Source organism: Chaetura pelagica, unplaced genomic scaffold, assembly GCF_000747805.2.
Source record: "Chaetura pelagica isolate M959 unplaced genomic scaffold, ChaPel_1.0 scaffold399, whole genome shotgun sequence".
In the NCBI taxonomy this organism is placed as follows: Eukaryota; Metazoa; Chordata; class Aves; order Apodiformes; family Apodidae; genus Chaetura; species Chaetura pelagica.
In genome coordinates this window covers 1,126,044-1,141,232 of record NW_009970719.1, presented here as the reverse complement: position 1 = coordinate 1,141,232, position 15,189 = coordinate 1,126,044, and the positions used below count along the sequence as shown (strand labels likewise).

Sequence of the window (15,189 nt, the reverse complement as noted above, 5' to 3'; positions counted from 1 at the left end):
CCTGCTACTTAATCTAATTTGGAAGTTGTGACTTTCTAGCGGTTTAATAGAGATATGTCTGCAGGGAATCAATGTTCACAGAGAAATGGGGGGTGGAGGGGAGGAAGCATTAATAAATTTGTCTGGTAGAGCAGGATAGGAGGCATTACTGCACTGGGCTGATCAACTAAATAACATGCTTATTAAAAACAATCTGTAGGAACGCACTATCATTCCTGTTCCTATTTATCTTCTGGTCAACTCAATTGAGATTGTGCATTAAAGCACAGGCAGCATTATTACATTTGCTTTATTAAATTCTATAAACAGCACTGTAAAGTCAGAGTCAAGATATTTATAAGATAATGGCAAACAGCAGAGGCATCGAGACTTGCCTAACCACTAGCATTTGTAGACCATAATATTTTTTTCTTAATTGCCATTTTCACAATAGCAAGTGTTTCACAAAACTCTTCCTCTGCATCTTTATTCTGTGCTCCCCCTAATTTGAAATAAACCAAAACAAAAATAGAAAAAACTCCAGCTCCTAGTTCCCTTCTGGGAACATGGGAAAATTATGAAAGAATTACACAACTCACAGCACTCATTAGGACATCTGAAATGGAATAATTTTAAATAAAGAGTAGGCTGGCTGCAAGGCCTCCCCGTCCTAGGGTTGATATTAGAAGTGCATCTCATTATATCAAATTAGGATCCAAAAATTCTGCCTAACACATAATTTAAAACATAAAACATACTGGCTGTCAAAGGTAACGACACCTTATGCCTGCCTGCAGGCATCCATTAGTTTCAATAGGACAGACAGAGAGAGAATTGCGTACCAGGCTATGTTTAACAGACATGGAAGGGTATGTTGTATGAGGAGGAATCAAGTATTTCTTTGAGATGGCTTAAGTCCAAACAGAGGGACAGAAGCCAGGAATTGTAATCCCAACATTTATTCCCTCTGTGGCTTCACAGAAATCATAGTCTCTGTTAGCCTCAGTTTCCCAGCTGTGATATTTGGATAGTAAGACCACTTGCCCTCTAAGAATGCTGTGGAAACAATCAGTGCTTAGTAACTCAGGAAGATGTCCAGTATGTCAGCTGGTATTCTTATTTATAAGGCATATTCTCCATGTCAACATGAATTGAAATAGAAGCAAGAATAGCATAAGAAGTCAAGCACTACTTTTTTGAGAGTGTCCCTTATTAAAAAAAAACAACAAGAAGACAAAGAAAAGGGTGCACAAATAGTGAGGTCTAGAGGACAAACAATGAGAAGTAAAAAATAGGGCTAGAGAAGCCAGTTAAAAAAAGTTTAACAGTAAAACTGTAACAGGCTTTTTTTGGTTTATTTTGTTAAGAAAGGAAAGCATGATGCTTCACAGTGCAGAGAATAAAACTTATGGGACTAAATCTTGCCCTACTTACATCCAGACTACACTGTGAAATTGCACAAAGACCTTTTTCTCTCCTCTAAATTGCCTCTCCAAAGAGAAGTGCCTTGCATCTCCTTTAGCCATCTATGCAAAGTAGAAGGGTGTACAGACTTCCAAAGTAAGGTAATATATCTCTGTGTCAGTGGAAGGGCAACACGTACAAATCAGTATTTATGTTTATTCATAGTAACCTACACAAATGCTTGCAATAAGGTAAATGCTTAAAATCGATGAGGCATCAATATGTGCTGCAGCAGAAGCAGCCAGCTACTTCTACCTACAAGCAATTTTTGAAAATTCCATTAAAAATATGGATAAATACAATTTTACTTTTTATTCAGTTTCCACATTTTTCCCCACACGATACAAGGATACCATGAAACATCACTCAGTTTCTGAAACTAGATACTTGTTGTTGTCCATTGTGTTAAGAGTTTTGGAACCACCAGTTGCCTCATTACAATGGCAGTAACTTGGTGTGGTTTTTACTAGTTTTAAATCATGAATTTCTTATTTCCATAAAAAGAGCTGTGCTTTTTCATTTTATTATCAGCTCAAATCAATCCCAAGCTTATAAAAGAAGGGAATGTTTGTGCTACCTGAATGAGGATTGTGCTGGATGTATAGTTATAGCAGCAGCATATGGGATTATTTTCTAAACCCTACACCTGGATAAAGAATTGCAGCCATTTATCTGGATTGCAGATATTTTAATCATGAACCATCATTTTGTAAGCATAAACCACAGCTTTACAAGCGTGGATTACTATAATGAAGCAAAACTTTAGGTCAAGTTGGAAAAGTAAAACACATAAAAAGTAAAACACGGAAACTCAAGTCACTACTAGTCCGTAATCTTCACCAACTGTATATTGGCACCCAGACTTAATACAATGTCATTTAATTTGATACAAGAGTTGAGAACTCCCCAAAATGAGACAAGACCTCTCTCCTCCTACCAGCACTGCCAGGAACACATAATACCACCCTCATGGGCTCCCAGGTTATAAATATAGGCACTGGTTTCTTCAGAGCCTGTGCTCCCGGTTCCTCTGCCCCCAGCCCACACCAGGCCAGCCGCCACTTCCACAGAACTCAGCTACCCAGTAAAGAAAAGATTAAGCTCAGGGAAGTATTTTTAAAGAAATGAATGACCCTTTTATGTTGAAACAAATAAATAATTGAAAAACAGCACCTGCAGGACCAACACCCTTGGATAAGTCTAGGGAGCATATGTAGAGATACATGAGTATTTCTAAAATGATAAATGGCTTTGATGCTTAGAATTTCAACTACTAACATCAGTTCTTTCAAGGAAAACTCATGCAAAGTAAAATGAAACAAAGCACCATGACACTCAGATTCAAAGACATGTAATAAGGGCTTTGCGCTCTCTGAAGATCAATCGAACTTTAATAATACTTGGAGATTTCCCTCCTAAACATTCTCATTCTATTGGCATCACTAGGATTATAAACAGAGTTTCTTACTTCTGGTATTTTGGCAACAAATGCATTGCACCTTGGTCCTATTTTCATGTTGCCATAAAGGTGGTAACAGCAACAGAAGTGACTGGGGGAAGCTGAGGATTCTTCAGCTATGGGGTAGCTATGAAAATTTCAGCATAAAGAATTGAAGAGATATGGAGAATAGCTGACACAGGGAACAATAACGTGAGAATTTTGATTTTAGTGAAGAAGGCAGAAGAACTTTACATTCTGTCAACACACCCCAGACACAGAGGTGATGTCAGCTACTCAAAAATGCACACAACAACAACGTTAGCACCTTAAGGTCTCCCCAAAACCAAAAGCCACCTCCATATAATGAAAAACATATTTGTCTCTGCTGAAAAGATTATCAACAGGTTGCACAATAATGATGGCTTTAAAACAAAATCCAAAATAAAAGTGCCAACGTTGATGCTACTCCATTTCATACAGAAAGGTGCTTCCCTTCCCCTCTCACTTGCCAATAAAAAGAAATTCATAGCACTATTGTATGGCAAAACATTTGGCTTTCCTGCAGAAATCTATGCAGTCATATCTTCTGTGGTTGCATTAATCTTACTGCAGTGATACACTAAACATTTGTGCCATGGCTACAGCTGCAAAACTCTATGATCCCTGTGAGAGAGAAGCCCACTCAGCTTTAGTCACCGAAAAACATTTACCAAGCAGCATTTCAGAATTCAATTCAAAATAACTCATCCAATTTCACCTTCTTTGAATGCCATAAACCAACAAAACTTATTTTAATATCTTTACTAATTTCTTCCTTTCATTCCATCAGGGTTGTTGCTTCTTATAGCGACCAGAACTGGAATTGAGATTTCAGCTGAAGCCACACACATTTCCAGCTTAATCCTGGATAGGACTAGTTACTGAAAAAGGTCCTTGCATGCCCTCCATATGCCTTTGAAAATAAGCCAGTGTGGGTATTCAGTTAGTTGACTAATATGCCACCTAGTTACATGATAGTTAAGGAAAAAATTAAGAAAATTAAGAAAATTGCAACTATAGCATTTATTTAATTGATCCACATGGATACCAACTCCTGTGTTGACAAACTTGTTGTTCAACATCTACTTAGTAATTTGTTCATAAGCATTTACTGATTTTTATGTGTGTACTTAAAATCAGCTTTTGACACAAAATATATGTACATTTCTGAAGTAATAACCTGTTATACTGCCATAAAATATAGTACAGTGTGAAGGAGAACGCATTCTTAGAGCAAGTTAATTACTTTTATACAGAATTTTTCAAAACATTAAAAAAATAAAAGCTCTTTTAAGTATGGACTATAATAATGGCATTCACAAAGGCAAGGACTGAATGGTTGCATCTGGATTCGTCTGCTTTCAGCAGTGTCATGGAGCTGTGTCAAGGTACAAGTAACAAACTGAATTATCCCACCTCTCTTAGACATGCATTCATGAAAATTAACTGGATCTGGACTGACACAAGTGGCACACTAGCTGCACAGGGCTTCCACAATGGTCCAGCTCCTCCAAAAGGAAAATGCCCAAACTAACCATGCTTAGAGACTGGTGAAAAGTCATAGATCTGGGTTTCAGGCTTCATGTTTCATGGTAAAGGCTTTTAGCTTCCTCATCACAAGTGAATGATGTGACCATTTGACCTAATGTGTAAAAGGATGAACCTTCTTTCTCTTGGCCTTGGTTCTGAACACAAGTAGGCTGAATGGCAGAGCTCTGCCCTGAACTCTTGGTTATCAGTGTGTTTAGTACTGACAGAACCGATAGCATACTTTAAAGAATTGTAAGTACTAAAACATCTCATTTATGGCCTGAAAGTACCTAAGCTGGATGCTAAATAGCTATGGCCTGTGAAAACAGTCTTAGTGTCTCTGGGCACACCAGCTGGGGTACCTAGGGAACACCTCAGTGGTCAAAACTGGAGTCACCTACAGACTTTCAGAGACTTCCACATTCAGGCAGTTTCACAGAAACATGCTAACATGTCTAAATTCTACCCAAGTCAGATTCAAACAACAAAGTCCTCTTTTAAATCTGTTTCTAAGCTCTGTGGGACACAGTGTCTATTTTCTATCCCTTTATATTGAAACAGGTATGACTGCAATAGCAATTGGATAGAAGAAGTAATCCCAACTCAAATGACAATTTGTTAACTTCAGTTATTTCTGCATCTCCAACAGACATATAAAGAAGATAAAAAGTTTCATGCTTGAGCAACAGCTTTTTCATTTTCTGGTAACTCAAAAAAATCCAAAACAAACCCTGAAACAATACAGACTTTTAACCCTTCTTTATGGAATTAAAAAACAGGTTTCAGGAAGAAGCATGAGAAACTTCCCCCTAATATATAAGAAAAGATCCCACAGTTTATAATGAAAGTGTCAGCACTGTGCAAGCCACAATGATAGCATCACCACCAATGAGATGTACAGTTGACTAGAAAGGTCATGATGCAGTATTAACAAACATTTACATACCCCCATCAGATCAATATTTAAGTCATGTTTCAGTGTTCTTACTGCAGTTTAATTTGCTTCAATAATCCACAATAAACTGCATGTTTAAATGATTACTGCAAAAAAGTATATCTGAATTATATGCCTGGTTTTGTATGTGTAGGATGATCACTGATGGGTCTGAGGAGGTAGGGAAGAACAATGAGGGAAGAGGGATGCTTTTTCTAAACTCTAACATCCAGGATTTTGATCAAATGCTTTAATTCATCCATTTGTCCTTCAGGTTTTGGTAGCACAGACTATGCATAAAATCATCTGTGCCAGTGTTATAACATGCCTTCATCAGGCACAACAATGTGATCCATGCACAAAGTCTTAGATGTTGGATGAAATCCAAAGGGATAAAAGCATGCAGTGGTTAAAAAGCAGGGTATTAACAGATCTCATACTCCTGAATCATAATTCCTAAACTGCTCAGATCACCCTCTTTTGACAGGGAAGTTCAACTAGGTGCCTGCAATTCAGCTACACAGATGCCTTCAGTGGTGCATCTAGCCCACAAGCTCAGTCTGCCAGGGCCCAGAAAGTTGATCATAACTGACACCAAGAACAGCAGGCTGCACAACATAGCTACCTTCATTTTAAAACCTGCAATACACTTTTTAAAATATAACAACCAATGAGTCACAACTGTAGGGTGGAGGCACATAGGTCCTGTTTTGATAGACTGTGTTTGGTATCAGGCTCTGCTCTTGGACTGTGAGTTTTACATTAAGTCAGTCACTGGATGAAAATGTGAAATCCCAGAACAAGGACTGGAGCACATGGCACTCTGCCCTCCCTGTATTACATCTTAACCACTAGGTAACACATACTGATTTATTCAGACCATCTGTCTGTTACTGAAAAAAAAAAAAAATAAAAAAAATTATAAAATTTAAACAAACAAAACCCCCACACACAATCACCCCAAACAAACAAACACACTTCTTCAGCAGTAGGACTCAACAATAGTTCCAAGCACACAGATTTCTGTTGTTCATGACATCGAAACAGACCCCTCTGGACCCATCAGAAAAACACTGGCTTCAATTCTTCACTTAATATTTTCTGTAAGCTAGCAGTCCCACACAGGAGGCAAGAGTGGTTTGTTTTATAAGATACCCATGCTTTAAATGCCAAACAAGGCAGTGATGTGTTCAAGAAAGGCCTAAATCTCGGTAAAGCTCTAGGACTTGTTTATATATGTATGCATGTAGACACATATATATCTAGTGAGAGATAAATAAAAACACAAGGGCATCTCGTATGGGCTGTAAGAGACACACACAGACATTAGGGTAGCATTTCAATTAGGACAGCTGCTCTGTAAAACCTTAGCTAATCACTGCTGAAACATACTCCACCTTTCTCCACCCAAAAATCCTGACCATACTGGTTTGTTTTTTCCAAATGCACATCAGCAAAACACTGCCCCTAGACATCCTAAAACATACTTTGCATTATGTTCCCTTAATGGAAAAAAAGGCTTATTAACAAACTAAAAAAGGCTACAGGTCCTTTCAATTTACCACCCACCAATTGCTGCTTGAGCAGAAGCTGATCACATACCCTTTCCTATTGAAGGTTCAGTAGGTTTAAATGAAGCCATTCCAGTTCTTTCACTGATGGCATAAATCTTCAAATCTCAGTGGAAGAGCCTAGTATATTCCTATTGTTAGTGGATCACTGACAGAACAGACTCAACAGTTAAGCAGCTTCTAATTTGACAATTTATATAAGCAGAGTAATTAAAGTATATTAGAAAACCAAATAACTTCCCCCAATCAAACCAATGAAGGGCAGCCCATGGGCATTCAAATCACACATTGCAATTTAGCTCAGGGTCACCTTCCAAGTTAAATAATATCAACAGAAAATACCTTAAGCTAAATGATCCTTACTCATTACTAAACCTGTTTAGGAAATTACATAAAGCTCTTTAAAGACACAAATATTTTAAGAACAGTTAACCACTAGAAACGTTTTCCTTTTAGTGATGTAAAGACTAAAGCCAAATTTCATTTCTCAGAAATTACCTGGGTTATTCACTAAAACACAGAAAAGAGTGGGACAAATGGGACAGATGTTTTTCAATGTTATAATGAAAGTAGAGCAGCAGCATTTTCTCACATTATCAGGGAATCTAATTCTTAAAATTATTATTAGTATTAGTATTTTAATATTCTCACAATTATATTTTTTACTCTTTATGTTTGGGGTTTTTTGTTAGTTTATTTACTGTATCTTCCACAAGTAAGTCTATCAACTGCTCAGTTAAAAACATTTGATTCCATTATATTTTGACACAACATTTTTAGATTTTGCACTCTTTATAAAGCTTTCTAAGTTTAAGGTTATATAAAAACCCAAACATACCCCAAAACATAGCCACTGCAACTCATAATAAGCAAAAATGGAAAGCATATACTATTCAAATTCAAGACAATGTTCCTAACATTTTTTTATTTTTATTTTTTTTTCTACTACATTAGAGAAACATAACTCAAGAAATGTGGCTCTTTGAAACTAATACAGAAGAATCTGGTAATCCATGTTTGGTAATCCATCAGCATCTTGGAACATGGTCATTCCTTGAAACTTTAAATATATTCTTTCTTTGGGAGTTCATCATCTGGACTTTGAGAAGGAAGGAGTGCAGCAAAGTGACAAAGATGACCCAATATCTAGGTGCAATTCACATATGCTCCATTACTTTTTTCTATTGGAAAGCAAATGTGGCACAAAGGCCTTATCGGTACTAGCCTGAACATTCCCACCCTTTACCAGAGAGCAATAAAACTTCCCAGGATACCACCAACAGATTTGGCAGGTACAAGAGGATAAACCCCCCCTATTTTAAAACTCATGGAGTTGCAGGAAGAAATGCAGAAAACCTTCAAATAGGGAAGTGGACAGAGAGCAACTGCTGAAGAGTTTAACTCTGAAAGAAAATAAACCAGAAATGAAGTGACCTACAAGCACAGCCAGCTCTCCTCTATAGTACCACTTCTTTCATCACATTCTTCCTGCAGTGACCTTTCCCCCATGCACTGTATGCCAGAAGAGAGACCTGGAACATGGCATGATCAGCCTGTCCTGTCCTGACTCTCCCAGATGACTGTGGATGCAGTGAGGCTTGCAATGATCTGGGCTAAAGAGATGCCATAATTGTGAGATGCAAGTGAAAGCTGTCATAGAAACCCTTGGAAGTTGCTTGATGAAGGTCTTAAACACACAGAGAAATATACCAGCAGTCTACCTGAAACACTTCTTATTAAATTACAAGAAACAGCAAGAATTCGCAAAAGAACTAGCACAAAATAAAATAATGGAAAAAGTAAAAGGAAATCAGGCTTGAAATTCTTCCTTACTGGCTGGATTAAAGAGAGGCAAAGCAAGTGTCAACAATCACAGAATTGTGATTCTACCATGTGCAATATTGAAGATGGGACAGTAAGTTCCAATGATGTGCTACGCATTTAACTTTATGTTTTAGAGGAAAGCTGTTCATTAATAGGTTTGCATTCATCACAGATGCAAAATGTCAACACATCTTACATTGCTTCTTCAATCTACTGATATGTAGGTAATACTGTTTATTTTTAGATGCAGCATATGAGGAATTTTTTTTATTAATTACTCTGAAATGTTATTGATGATTTCTTTTACAATAGAAATCTTTTCCTTAAGCATTCACTACTTTGTAAGCCACCAGACAGCATTAACAGTTGCCTAGTTAATCACCAATTCCTTCATCAGTAAATTGTTTTACCCATTTTTGAATGGTTAGACTGATGAGTATTCCCTGTATGTACCTAGGTAAAGAGACGTTCAAGGCAACATCTAAAGGACTACACTAATTAAAAAAAATAAAATGATCTGCACATCAAAGAACTCATCTCCTGATTCTTATCCTCACTGGGATGGAAAGTGTTAATGCAGTGAATAAAAGGTTTTCAACTGCAGTTGAATGATGTGAAGATTATCAATATAGCAGCAAAGGGGCTTCAGCAAGGTTACCAAGTTTAATATAATCCTCTCTATAGCTAAGCACAGTAATAGAGAACCCTGTGTTCACTGTGACAGCATGTTGTGTCTGCTCAGTTATACTTAAAAAACATACAGGGAGAACCAGAAACCCCCAACATCTTCACTATACTTAAAGACAAAGTAAAGATATTAACAAGAGCAGGCACACAACCCTAAACCACAAAGGTACAAGAAAGCCAAACATTCCGAGCTGCAGAATATAAATTAGCACTTTCTCCCTAATCGTTCTCAAAGGGTTTAACTACTGAAAAGACAAGTTGTTATTACCATAATGTAAATGCAAGCAGCAAAGGTCTAACCTGCTTTGGCTAGGTCTGCTGGGAGGGAACATGACTTGGGCTTCATGTTAGGGTGGCTTCAGCCACCCTACCAAAGTTGTGCCAGAGAGCTGCTGTCTTTTCCTAACCGCATTTAACTATGATAAGGTTGCAAGAGCAGCAAAGACAAAACAACTTACATCAGTTCAGTGCAACTAGTTCAGCTTGTGGACCGGTCTTGGGAAAAACAGACAGCTAATTTGAGTCCAACTGCAATTTCCTTCATTACCTTCACTGGTATTCAGCCAACTTAGCTCCTATCCAGTACTAAACAGGCATATCCTATCACAGTTCTCTGTGTGTCTTTAATGCAAAGTATAAACTGGAACACAAAAACATAAAGTGACTCTCTGCTGTCCCAAAATCTCAAGTTCCAGGAGAGTCAGTCCAGGTACTCACTTCAGCAGCAGGGCTCAGCCATTCACAGATGGCAGCCAAGCTCTCTGTGCTACATCCTGCACTGCCCAACAAGTGGGAGTTGTTTTGTTGCTCTGAACACGTGCTCAGTTCTTCAAAGAAGCAACACAGAAAAAGCCAACACTTAAAAAGATATTTAGTTTGCCTAAGCAGCCTTTCAGCACAGGTGAGATTCAGACTTTTTAAATCCCCTGAAAAAACAAATAGAGAAAAATAAAGGAAAAAATGGTCAGACTGCGCTTCAAAGTGATACTATGCTAAGCTGTTGTTTTCCCCCTTTTTAGTTCACATATATACAAAACGCCCCTCTAAATAAAACTATATTTCTAAACCGTTGCCATTTCAAAGAACTGCAATCAGCTCCATTTCAGTTATTAAAACCCTTATTTTGAATAAGTCATCTAGTCCAACCCCCCTAAAATAAGTAAGGACATCTCCAACTAGAACAGACCACTCAGAGCGCCATCAAGCCCAACCTTGAATGTCTCTAGCGATGGAGCCTCCACCACCTCTCCAGGCAGCCTGTTTGAGTGATCAACCATCCTCATATTAAAGAACTTCTTCCTAATGTCCAACCCTTCTCTAGCTTAAAACCATTACCCCTTGTCCTTTTGTTACATGCCCTTGTGAACAGTTCTTCCCCAGCCTACTTAATTGCATATATAATATACATATATCATATGTAATTACATATACCGTATTAAAAATAATAATTACATTTCTGTAACTTTAAATTATAGGGACTTTTTTTTTTTGAGACTAAATTTGGTTTCCAAGGTATTTTAAGTTTGAAAGATCAGGAAGCCCAGCTCATTCTAAATGATCTTTATTCAAGTTCATAGCCTGTTAGGAATATAAACGCTAATATCTGTCATATAGGGAACAGACAGTTTTAGCTGTTATGATTTTTAGCTGGAAAGAGCAAATCACTGCTGCTACATAAGATCATTTGTAATAACCTTACATGACAGCTCTTCCTTCTTGCCATCAGAGCAGGATGGAATTACTACCAAGAACTCGAGGGTCACAGCAAATCAGCTGGCTTAGCACAATTAAAGACTACCTTTCTTCAGAATACTCAACAGTAAGATCCACTCAACCCCATCAAGGCCTTCCAAGTGAGCTCTTTGCTTTGAAAGTTCTAAAAAGATGCCACACACCAAACAATATGCTGATATTATATGGAACAGTACTGCATTGCATACATACTGTTGTGTGCAAAACCTGTGTTTTCCATTCCTACTGAGAAATCAGAGTCATAGACCATTTGAAATTGGAAGGGATCTCTGGAGATCATGTTGTCCAACCCCTCTGCTCAAGCAGGGAAACATACAGCCAGTTGACCAGGACCATGTCCAGACAGCTTCTGAATATCTTCAAGGATGGAGGCTCCACAGTCTCCTGGACAACCTGTGCCAGGGCTTGGTCACTCTCACGGTGACAAGAGGGTTTCTTGATGTTCAGGCAGAACTTCTTGTGTCCCAGTTTGTGCCCACTGCCTCTGGTCCTGTCACTGGGCACCAATGAAAGGAGCCTCACTCTCTCCCTCCTTGCACCCTCAAGTACCTTCAGGTATTTGTATACATTAAGAGCTGAAGAGTCCCAGCTCCTTCAGCCACCCCTGAAGGGAGAGATGTTCCAGTCCCTTCATCATCTGATCCCATCTTATTCCATCTTATCTAAACCCCCTCATTAGATTGTTGTACAAAACAAAATGCCTTCCACCTGCCACCTCTAATCCAAGTCTTCCTATCCTAAGGATGGACAAACTCAGTTTTCTCTGTCTCCCCCCATAGGGCCTGTGCTCCAGACCCCTAATGACACTGGTCATTCTCTGCTGGACTTAATTCAGTATTTCAGTGTCTTTCTTGTACTGGGAACCAAATATGCTGCTCACTTATACAATATAATTGACTTGAAACACATCCTTCTAGAGCACCAGGAGGACAATGAAGTGTAGCTGTCTATAGCTGAACAATGACCCAGACTCTGTTACAACAAATTTTCTGAATTTTTACAAGCTAAGCCTTTTTTACCAATTTCTTACAGTCTTTTGTTTGAAAAAAAAAAAAAAAAAAAATTCCATGAGAAATGGTAACTACGCAGTGTGACTGGAATGCAAATCAACTGGCACTGAAAGGCCAGTACTGAAACCTGTTTTTAAGTACAGTAATTTCCTAAATCCTGCCTCTAACTGTTCCATGGGACTCAGAGATCAGGATAACACCAGTTGACAGAGAATTATAATGGGGCAGGTTCATATCATCTGCTACTGCTTATACTTTTAGAAAGTAATTTTTACACAGCATATTTACCTAAAAAAAAATAATAAATAAATTTGAAGTTTAATAGGTTGACCATAAGCAAGTAATTTCTTACAATTCTGAGCCCAGTACTAACAGACTCCCCACACTGAGGATAACTACATAAAGTCCTAAGGGAAGGTAAAGGAATAGTATCAAAATATAAACTTCAAACACTGAAAACAAAAAGTAGAAGCACTACTACATACAGTTATGTCTTCAGACATCCTGAAGATCATTTCCAGTAACACACCTGATGTGTAACACTTCATTACACACCATTCTTATTTTTCAGTTAGGAAGCCTGAGAAAATACTTCAAGTTTTCTGTATTTCTCTGAATTTAAAACAAGACTGTAACAGAAGAGGAGCTGTAATTCAAATAAAGTTGTGTTGTATTTTTTTTTTTTCTCTTGCTCCAACTCCTCTAGCTGCCTCTGCAGAAAATCAAAAACTATATGCATATGGATAGTCTCTAGCAACCTGCTGGGAGTCATATAATGTAAAGTGGTTTAGGGAAATCTTTCTCTCTGAGAGACAAAACAGATTTTTGAAGGCAGGCAAACTTGTCCTCAAGATAACGAAGTAACTTGTTTCCAAATTCCAAAACAGTGTATTTTATTTCCTTCCTGAAAAATAAATTCTGTTATTTATGGACTATGTGTTGCGTTAAAGGATGCTGTTTGTGTAATACATCTTTTTAGTGAAGGATATTGCCTTAGGTACAAAACATCCCCTACTAACGTTGTTTCCAATATTTGGCAATAGAAACAGTAGAGCTAATTTTCTGTCACCCAGGAAGAACAGTAGGCTTGCTAAACTTGTATCATCATCCCCACTGAAACACAGTAAAAATCACTGTTAGAACTGATAGTTTATTAGATCAAAGCTACCATCAACAATGTCAATTCTGCCTTGTTGTGTTAACAGGAAAATGTTTTACGAGTCCTACCACTGGGCATCCATTTAACTTCCAGCACCAGCTATGCTGTAAAACCATGCACATAATTTATTTGGTGACCTGCGTGTGTGGGAAGCATTATCCAGGCAAAACTTCTCACAGTCTGACAAAATGCTTTGATTTGCACTGTTCAGATGATTGAACAAAAAGACTTTAAACAATCTCCAAAAATAGCTTTTATCTATAAAGTGTAAACTACACGAGCGTAAACTATTGCTTTTAAAACCACATTTGATAAAACACAAGTGATTGGATAAATACTACATTTTAAACTTGTACATATCTTGTCCATTACGCTTAAATATTAGTAAATTGTGTGTTCATCTTAAACAGATTTTTTAGCAGTTTCCCCTCCAACACTCATAATGCCTCCAAGGTAGCCTCTTTGCTTAAACATAGCTTAAGATATACCTTCATTCCAATTAGGTGCAGCGACAGAAAACGGCTATTCATCCTCAAGCTACTGCTGTCTTTTCTTAGACAGTATTCTACAGTCTTCAGAACAGTACCTATTTTAAGTCTGCCACAGGCAATCAATAACAGATAGGTGAGATAGGTGTGTCACCAAATTCTCTTCCCTGCACCATGGAAACACTAATTTAATTATTGCCAATAATATGCACAGTATAAAATATAGGTATCTAATAGATTCCTACATAATTCCAACAGTGCAGATTCAATAACTTACTTTGCTTCTTTCCAGTGCAAAGGTATTGCTCTTACTCTACAAGGCTTCCTAAAGTTTAATCTATTACTTTTATATACTATAAAAACCATTTGATTTATTATAATCTGGCACACGCAATGTCTTAAAAAAAGATTTACCTCAGACAGGAAACATGCTCAATAAAATATTATATCTAAGATTCCATGGCATTTCATATGAAGACAGAAAGGGATGCTGTTTAAGAACTTGCAGCATAGATTTAAAAAATGTTTTCAGTTTCTTTTTTTTCTGAGAAAGCAGCTGGTCAAGGCATTTTATGATGTTTTTACATAAAAGCCACTATGGTGAAAAACCAGCATGAGCCTTAGGACACCTACCAGCTCCTACTACTCAGCCTACATTCAGCATGTAATGTCCTTGATACACAGCATCACCTACCACAGATAGATGACAGATTGTTAATCATGTCAGAGGTAACTGTTTAAAGTTTTCCAGGCAGCTGCTGAAAGAATTCAGAGACCTTGCAAGTCACACGGAGTTAAATGTTTAAGCTGTTTTTCCTATTTTGCTCTTCAAAACCTTAAACTAGAAAATCCCTTGAGTGAAAAGTCAGAGAAAGGCTGCCATCCCTTGCAGGGTTAAAAGATGCTTTTGTAAGATTTTAGGTCAGATTAACCTTTTGCTCACAATAGGGATGGTTATTGGTTTTATTTTTTACTGTCTTTAACACAGGTAAAAAAATCAATATGAAGCGAGACAAAGGGCTCTGGAGGCCGTGGCTACACCAGCTTTTGGTTTGGCTCATGCACAATCCTACAACATGCTGAGGCTGGGAAGGATTAGCCTGCTTGTGTTGAGTAAACCGATGATACTCAATAAACAGTTTCTGTTGTAAACCCCTTAGGACGTGCAAAGCCACACTAGTTGGCATTAGACCAGATAAGCTGCCGAACCAGCTGTAATCTCATTTAGACCTGAGCTGATCCTCCTGTCCTTTCATTCCACAGGATCAAAGCAAACCACTGAGGAGGCAGCTGTATTATAGCAGCAGTGCT

General features: G+C 37.8%; 1 protein-coding gene across 1 annotated transcript in view; it reads right to left on the bottom strand.

The window, feature by feature from the left end:
- Positions 1–15,189, bottom strand: part of MMS22L (MMS22-like, DNA repair protein) — an 89,461-nt gene that overhangs the window by 25,094 nt on the left and 49,178 nt on the right. The gene's annotated exons all lie outside the window — the stretch shown is intronic.